Source organism: Odocoileus virginianus, chromosome 25 (assembly GCF_023699985.2).
Source record: "Odocoileus virginianus isolate 20LAN1187 ecotype Illinois chromosome 25, Ovbor_1.2, whole genome shotgun sequence".
In the NCBI taxonomy this organism is placed as follows: domain Eukaryota; kingdom Metazoa; phylum Chordata; class Mammalia; order Artiodactyla; family Cervidae; genus Odocoileus; species Odocoileus virginianus.
Window position 1 is genome coordinate 45,902,673 of NC_069698.1, and position 8,808 is coordinate 45,911,480.

Here is an 8,808-nt window from a genome sequence, read left to right on the forward strand (position 1 = left end):
CCGCCCCTTCCCCCGCCGGCCTAGTCTGAACCCTCGCGAGAAGGAGCAGTTCGCGTCGCCAGAACTGAGTTGACGATTTTCGATCTGCTCGATCGATGGGGCGGCTCGATCGGGCTGGGCCTTCTGTCTTCCGGCCGACGCACGCGTAGGCTGACTGGCGGATGTGGTTCGCTGCCGCTTATTTCGTTCGCTTAGACGCATCGGCTCTGTGGTGGGGACTTTTGAATTTTGTCAGTTTTGTCCTTGAGTTTTGCCACGGCTTCCAAGAGTAGCTTCCTTGTAAATCTTCTAGAGCTCCCCACGATGTCAGCCAGGTGGGCAGCCCTTTTTTTCCGATGCCGAACTCCTGCCTTCATCCTCCAAATCTGTGGCTGAACTTGGGCTCAGAATTGGGCGCTGTGGCATCTCTGGGGACTTGAAGGTGATAAATGCAAATCTGAAAGGAAAATTACGTACTGAGTGCTCATATGTGCCAGGTCCCGTTATTTGCTTTATGTGCGGTATCTTAGCTAGTGGTCAGTCTTTTATTAATTACTTCCTTTTGCAGTTTACAAAAAAGGTAGTTTGTACAAGATAACAGCGCTAGTAGTCTTAAAACTAGGATTTCTACCCAGATTAGATTGCAAAATGCACGTTGTTAAGCAACTGTATTCCTCTTTCCTCCTTTTTTTTTTTCCTTCTGTTTTTTGGCCGCCCCACAGGGCATGTGGGATCTTAGTTCCCCCACCAGGAGTGGAACCTCGCCCCCCTGCAGTGGAAGCATGATGTCTTAACCACTGGAACACCTGGGAAATCCCTTTCCTGCTTTTTCTTGGAAATAGAAACCCCTTTTACTTTCCCACAATCCTTTAAAACCTGATCTCTGTCATCCCACATCAGCACATGACTGATTTCAAAAGACTGAATGAAGGCAGAATACTTTAAAGAATAATTTCACACAGTGAAAGTAATCCACTCTCCTAGTAAAAAATATAGACAACTGAGTAGAACGTTTGGCTTGTCTTTTGTTCCTTGATTAGACACTTGCAAATGATTTATTTTCCTTAAATCGGGACAGATTTAGTGTGTCTTAAAGGATAATCGTATGTGTTACGTGTACTATAACTTTTTCTAATTAGCACTTAAATGCATAATTATTAAAAAAAAATTTTAACCAGCCATCTCAAACAAACGGTATGTGAACCACCTTTTGGGAAACATTCAGCGATCCATAAAGGGTGGTCCAAGGGCAGCAGGAGATTTCCTTATGGTTTAGCTAAGAAATAAGTGAAAACTAATTCATCTAACTCAGAGCATTGCTTATAAACATAACCAGCAACAACAGAACTGACAGGGATTAAAGATGACACTTGATAAAATTTTAATAAAAATAATTAAGGTATCAAGTCTTGGTAGAGACCATGGTAGATAATTTGAGGATAAAACTATTGATGAATCAAATTTCCATGGAAAGTTTTAGTTAAAAAATTGATCTGGGGACTACCCTGTCAGTCCAGTGATTAAGACTCCACTTTGACAGCAGGGGGCAGTGGGTTTGATTCCTCTTAGGGAACTAAGAACCTGCATTCCTCAGCAGCACTGCCAAAACTAATAATAAAAGTAACCATAATAATAACAAAGTTTGACAATTGATATTAATTTTAGTAAATTTAAAAGGAAATGGGAAGGATTAAATCGATTAAAATCTTCTATATGGTAATTGATCAAGAATTAAATTGATTTAATTGCTAAGAAGAATGCTTTTTAGATAAAAATTCATTTTGTATTACTTGGATTAAATGGTGTATTCATAATTGTGGAATGAAAACTCAAGGGCAGAATTTCCACTGGATCCAAATAGTTAGCCAAATATTCCTTGCCCAGACTAGAAAGTAAACACAAACTCTCAGTATGGCTCTGGGCCTGGCTCTGGTCCCTGCTTATGGCACCTGTATCTTTGCCTTCTCGGCCTTCTGTCTTCTGGCCACAGAAGCCTGAATAGTTCATCCTGTCTGCTTTACCTCCTGCTTCAAGGTCTCAGCCTCTGCTCTGCTCAACCTAGAATGCTCATCTGCTCCCTTTTGACTTAGTTCTACTTCAGTAAACAAACACTTACATTAGAAAGCCTTTGATGACTCCCAAGACATTCCCTGTGAGTCATTCTCACAGCTTCCGTGCTTCTCCTTCACAGCACTTATCCTAGTTGTGACAAAATTTGTTGCAATCTTTCCCAACTGGTAGGTAGGCACTGTATCGCCAGCATGTATCGCTGGACATTGCATGAAGCAGAGACTTAACGGATGGCTAAATGGGTGTCTGAATGTTACCGAAAGGTGTGGGGTCCAGCTCCTCACTGCTCAAAGGCCAATAAACAGGCCAGGTTGGTGGAAAGGAAAGTTTGCTTTATTTCAGATGCTGACAGCTGGGCAGGAGGGCGGACATCCGTCCCAAGGCCGACTTACCCCTCTGGCAACCGGTGGGACAAGAGCTTTTACAGACAGACAAAGAGGGCTACGTGCGGAAACATCACAGGCAGCTCTGACCGTCATCTTCAAGTTGGTCATCAGTGGTCTGACCAGTGTCCGCTTGGTTGTTTTAGGTACAATTAGTATTCAGTTCTAGGGCAGGTTTGTTTCCACTGTGTTGAGGCCAGTTCTTGGAGTTGTGGCAGCCCAGGGCTTGGCTACAGTCTGGTCATCGTAATTAACTTCTCCACCTGGGAGGGGTTTCAGAGCCTGTAAGACAGCTCACAAGAGACATCTCAGAATTTTCTCTACAGCGCTAGAGAAAGAACTAAAGGTCCTTGACTATGCTTAATGAGTGTATTATTAGTATTTGTTCTCCTTTGATTGTTTTCCTGTTTCCACATGTTCTCGTTTCTCTGATTAAACTTGTGCTTTGACTAAAGTTTTCCACAAACAAAAGGCAGGCTGAGGACATGAGGCGTGGGGAAGGAAGGCCCATCCCGTCCTGCTCCGTTTTATGAAGGGAAGACCAAAGAATTGGGAGATGAGGTTTCTAGAAACCAGAAAATAACACAAAGCAATCAAGAGGATTTGCTCAGGAGCTTGCGAAGACCAGGGAGACACAGTCCTTAGCATTCTCTGTGCTCACAGGAACATTTTTGTCATTACTTTAGCTGATAAATCAGATGAGATTTGCCTTGATGAATATATTGTCCTTATTGGATCACCCACTGTCTGCTTAGCTGTGGGACCACCTTTGTCATTTGGGGAATTTATTCTGTGGATCCCATAGCAGGAAGAGCTGTTTAAACATCTGGTCTGTTAAAGAACAAATGAAGATATTCCTTAAGCCTCAAGTCACCATGAGCCACTTTTTATGGGGACATGCTGAATGGTAAATTTGTCACCAACTTGGTTTGCACCTAGAGGCTGCTTTTTCATGTGGGGTAAACCGGGAGAGGTCACTCCCTTTGTTTTGGGAGTAGTGGTCTATGAGTTAGGCTTTCTGAGGTTGCAAGGAAACAAAATGCTGGTTATTAAGAATCACAAAAATGTAATAAATCACACAAATATCTTTTCATGTGTACAGAGTTACCAATTTCATATCTTAGTTTATCTCTGTTTCTATGCCTTCTACCAAGCTGGCATTTTATTCTCTTTACCTCTTTCAGCTGATTTTTCTTCTTTCTACATCTTAGCTTTGGCTGGCATCCTTTTCTCTATGTCTTTTAGTTTTCCAGCCCCCTCAGATGGGTTTCTGTGTGTTTCATTCTTAAACATCCAAGAAAAAGGGTCTGGTTCATTCAATATATTGCTATCTAACAACTCTCTCCCCACCCCAGTTTTGACTGAATTCTCATCAAGGATACTACAAGTTTCTATGGCTGCCTAGGCTGAAACAAGACTTCCTGGTGCCCTTAATGGTGACCAGCGGGCCAGGATCATCTGTGACTTTAGTATAAAGAATGCTTTGCAGCTGTTTTGTGTGAAAATGAGCTCTGCATGTGCCTGACATTTAGATTTTCATCAGTAGTCCAGTCAATCTGTCCAAGGCTAGGCTGTAGTTAGCATCTCCCTTAAAGCCTTTCTGGATCCACGAAAGTAAAAAGAAATGTATATTTAATTGTAGGCTTCCCAGGTGGCGCTAGTAGTAAAGAATCCACCTGCCAATCCAGAAGAGTCAAGAGACAAGGGTACAATCCCTGGGTTGGGACGATCCCCTGGAGGAGGAAATGGTAACCCACTGCAGTATTAGTGCCTGGAAAATTCCATGGACAGAGGAGCTTGGCAGGTTGCAGTCCATAGGATCGCAAAGAGTTGGACACACAGCACAACACACAGTTAATCGCTTCTTGGTTATTACCATTATGAAAATGGAGATCGTGGACGGGATGAGAGTGATCATTTCCCCCTCAACTGTAAATGTTGGCTTAGTTGTCCCATGACTATTTATGGCTATAATTGAACTGGTTTAGTTAAAGGGATGAGAAAGGTGAAATGGAGTGAAACAATGTATTTAAATTCTATTTGTGAGGCCTTAGATCTCTAGAGATTGATGGAATCTCTTAGATGACTTGAGAGAGAAGTTCCCCTTCAGCTGTTATGAATGGATTGTTGCTAAACTAAAAATATGTTTACCAGTCCCTCTCTTAGTAAAATTAGAAGTTACTGCCTTAGTTCTGCTAGATTGGCACACGGGTGTGGTTCTCAGACCAGAGAGCGAAAATCGTATGTCCAGGTCTACTTGCAGTTGTATACGGATGTAAGAGTTGGACCACAAAGAAGGCTGAGTACTGGAGAATTGATGCTTTTGAACCATGGTGTTGGAGAAGACTCTTGAGAGTCCCTTGGACTGCAAGGAGATCCAACCAGTCCATCCTAAAAGAGATCAGCCCTGAATATTCATTGGAAGAACTGATGCTGAAGCTGAAACTTCAGTACTTTGGCTACCTGATGGGAAGAGCTGACTCACTGGAAAAGACCCTGATGCTGGGAAAGATTGAGGGCAGGAGAAGGGTATGACAGAGGATGAGATGGTTGGATGGCATCACTGACTCAAAGAAGATGAGTTGGAGCAAACTCTGGGAGTTGGTGATGGACAGGGAAGGTTCAGTGACTGAACAACCACAACTTGTGGTTATGGCTCGGGATATAAATAAGTCTCCCCCAATCAGAGACCTTATGTGAGGGTTGGAAGGTGGTGGGGAGACAGAGTCTATTTTCATGCTGCTTTGTTCTTCCAGCAAGCAGAGTCATGAGATGATGCTGTTTTGGCATTACTGATCCACTAGTTGCTCTGCTTGCAGGGGCAGCTGAGGTGATGGCGAAGGCTTTTTATCCTGGCTTCCTGCTCTTTCCACACAGCTGCAGTGGTGTGTTCTTGATCTCAGGCTGTCCGGTGGTGAGTCCTGATTCCCACCTTTCTGACCTACAGGAAATATAAGCTCCCAAGATGGGTCAGTTCTGTGACACCTAGGATTTATTCCTGGAGGCCCACCTGAGAACTTACTGCTGCATTCATCCGTGGTGGGCTTCTGAAGCATCTGATTCCTTGTATGAAAACTTTTTCTGATACCTAGAGTGGTTTCTGTTTCCTACATGGAATGCAGATGGAAGCAATTGCTGAGTTTGTGATAGTGGGTGGGCTGAGGGCTGATAGGTTAGGAGTCCTCAACTGAGACAGTTCTCATTTTCCAAATGCTACCTGGATTTGTGTTCTTGGAAATGAGGGTTCCAAGAAAGCAAGCAGAAATGGGCAATTGCCTTGTCAAATCTGCCACTATCACATTGGCCAAAGTAGGTCCACGCCCAGGGTCAGTGTAGGAAGGCAGCCTCAAAGGGTGTAGACAGAAGAAAGCATGAAAATTGAGGACAAGCGTACAGTCAATGTACCAAAGGAACCAATTTACTGTGTAGGATTCACTGGACAGCAACATTGCTTAAATTAAAATTTTCTCTTAGTGCACTACTGATATTTTTTCCCCTTGAGCTGCAGTGAATGGCTGATAACATCTACATTGAAAAGATTCAGGCTGAAAATTAGTGTGGTACTTCTTTGTACTGTAGAAGTTCAGTGTCTTAGTTTTCCATTTATATTTTGAAATAGATGCAGAACTTTTAAGAAGGCACGATATTGGTACTTCCTGAAGATATTGAGATGTTTGCCTTGGTTAGTTCCTCAACGTTCTCAGCTTTTATTTTACTGCACAGACTATCTGCACCCTGGATTCTAGTTTGAGAATATAAGTTTTAACCATCTTTTATCAAGTTCTTATCAAAAGCCTAGTTGCAAAAATTAACATTTGAGGGAAATTCCATTTAGGTAATAAGTTTTGCCCTGGGATCAAGCCAGAGCATCAACATTCTAGTTCTTTGGAGAACTGAGTTTGATAAAATGCATTACATTATCTTATATGGGTTGGCCAAAAAGTTGGTTAGGTTTTTTTCCATAATGTTATCACGGAGTAGCAAAAGAGTAAAGAATACTGAAGGAAGAGTCAGTTGTAACAGCCTATTAACTTTATTCTTGGCCTGTTTGTGTGGATGTCAAGCATTTTGTTACACAATATCCTTTTTGTATGCCTGCGTGTCTAGTCCTATCTGACTTTTTTTGGCCCTATGGACTGTAGGCTTCTCTGTCCATGGGATTTTCCAGGCAAGAATACTAGAGTGGATTGCCATTTCCTCCTCTAGGGGATCTTTGCAATCCAGGCATTGAACCCGTGGCTCCTGCAGCTCCTGCATTGGCAGGTGGATTCTTTACCACTGAGTTACCTTGGAAGCCCTTTTAATATGGCCTGTGGGGAAAATTAATCATTCAACCATTGTTTTTATCTTATAATCCCAATGAGTCTTACAACTTCTTCATTTCTCTTAAATTACTAGAAACTTTGAGCCAGTGTGTAGCACAGCTCTACTGACTATACGGTGTGACGTTTCTGTAGACTGTTCATTAGTTGGTTTTATTGTTTTCTTGCTTCTTCTTTCTTATTTTGCCCAGACCATCTCAACTTAAAAAAAAAAATTTTATCAATGTTATTTATTTTTATGTCACATCAAATCCTTTATGGTATGAGCTGAGTATTTTTTAAAGTGCTAGTTTATGGGTTTACAGATAGGTTAGGGATGATTAAAGGAGTTAGAGGCTTTATTGCAGAATGACCTTTTCCCTTTCTTTCTTTCTTCGTTTCTTTCCTTTCTTACTAATTTAAAGAGAGAAGTTGACATTTTTGCTAGAAACACAACTACACTATAAGTAACACAAAACCAAAGTATAAAACAAGCTTGAGACCTTCTTACATTACCATACATTAATTCCATTGAAAGCAATGAGGGACTGGCACTTCCTTGGGTGTCCAGTGGTTAAAACTCTCTGCTTGCACTTCAGAAGGTGCAGGTTCCATCCCTGTTCAGGTAATTAAGGTCCCATATGACATGGGGTGCGGCCAAAAAAAAAAAAAAAATAGTAAAGGGAATCAAGGATGATTGTAGAATTTTTTTCTTAAGATACACATATTCATTAATTCATGTAAAACAGTTCCCAATTTTGTTTAGTTATTTAGCACATGAGCTAGTACTTATTTCTGTGGCTGGATTAGCAAGTTTGCTTGATATTTCAAATGCTTATCGGCCATCATCATTCTCACTGGTCCTATTCTTAATGTTTTGGCTATTTTTGTTACAATGATTTCTACTGGGATTTTCATTAGGATCAGTCATTAGTCTCAGGGGAATAAAATTAAGAAGGATCTATGTGTCTATTTATGAAATGGTTGGGTAGAGCAACTGCATTTTCTCATTGCTATCTGACAGAGCTGTTTTCTCTTCCTTAACAGACGTTCACTCTTCTGAACCTATTCCAAGCTGCACTGCCGAGATGAAAGTTAAATCGCTTCAGGAATCTTGATGAAGAAGGAGGAGACAGGCTACCAAAAATCCCTTCCAAAATATATGTATATTTTTGGTCACCCTACAACATCATCCAGGGATCTTTGACAACTTAAGAAAACAGTTTAACAACAGTTAGAAATTAACTTCCTGAGATGAATAAGGAAACATATTTAGAAAGGCTAGAAAGCAATATGTATTAGAAAATGCAAGGCAAGGTTTAGAACATGTAAAAACACGCAATCACTCATCTCAAGGTGATTCTCATACTTCACAAAAAATTACAAAGGAAAAAGGAAAAAAAAATAGTAAGAAAAATATGTGTCTCCAAGCCTATGTACTTTATCCTTACTTGAAATCTGGAATGACTCTTAGGCCTTTGCCTGGGGCCTTTGGACTGAGAATTGTGAAATAATGCAGCTCATTCCTAGAAGCTTTATCGTTTGGTTTCTCAGGCAGATCAAATGCCAACGGGTGTGAGCAAGCACAAGCCAAGAACAGTCAGACAGATAATAGCCAGACAGACAAGGACCCGACATACTTAAAGGAGACTCGAAGAACTAGAGAAACATAATTGGGGCTATTTAGTGAAGTCATTACATGTATCAGTGTCTTAAAGTGGACATTGGCTATAAATAAAGAAAATAATGATTCTTGCATTTCTTGAAGTGGTCTTTGAGTATATGAAATACGTTTAAATTCTGCCAAAAACAATGGCAAATTTTGAAACATATTTGATTTTGGTTCTTGATGGGGAAACTTCACTTGTCTGGAAAATTCGTTTGTAAAAACAACCTCATTTCTCTCATATATAACTGAAAGGCCATTATATTTAACAGTGCGTGTGTGTGTGTGTGTGTGTGTGCACACTCAGTAGCTCAGTTGTGCCTGACCCTTTGTGGACCCCCTGGACTGTAGCCCACCAGGCTCCTCCGTCCATTAATTAAATGGAAATAACATGGTCAGGCTTCCCTGG

General features: G+C 41.2%; 1 long non-coding RNA gene across 3 annotated transcripts; it reads left to right on the forward strand.

Annotated features, from left to right (window-relative positions):
* The first annotated feature begins 8 nt into the window (after positions 1 to 8).
* Positions 9 to 8,491, forward strand: LOC110143848 (uncharacterized). 3 transcript variants are annotated; one of them, XR_011483493.1, is made up of 4 exons: positions 9 to 421; positions 5,252 to 5,346; positions 6,052 to 6,114; positions 7,781 to 8,491. It is a non-coding gene; the product is annotated as an uncharacterized lncRNA (long non-coding RNA). The 3 variants fall into 3 exon arrangements; XR_011483492.1 differs by lacking the exon at positions 6,052 to 6,114 and having other exon boundaries at positions 13 to 421; XR_002315707.2 differs by lacking the exons at positions 5,252 to 5,346; positions 6,052 to 6,114.
* Positions 8,492 to 8,808: the final 317 nt, after the last annotated feature.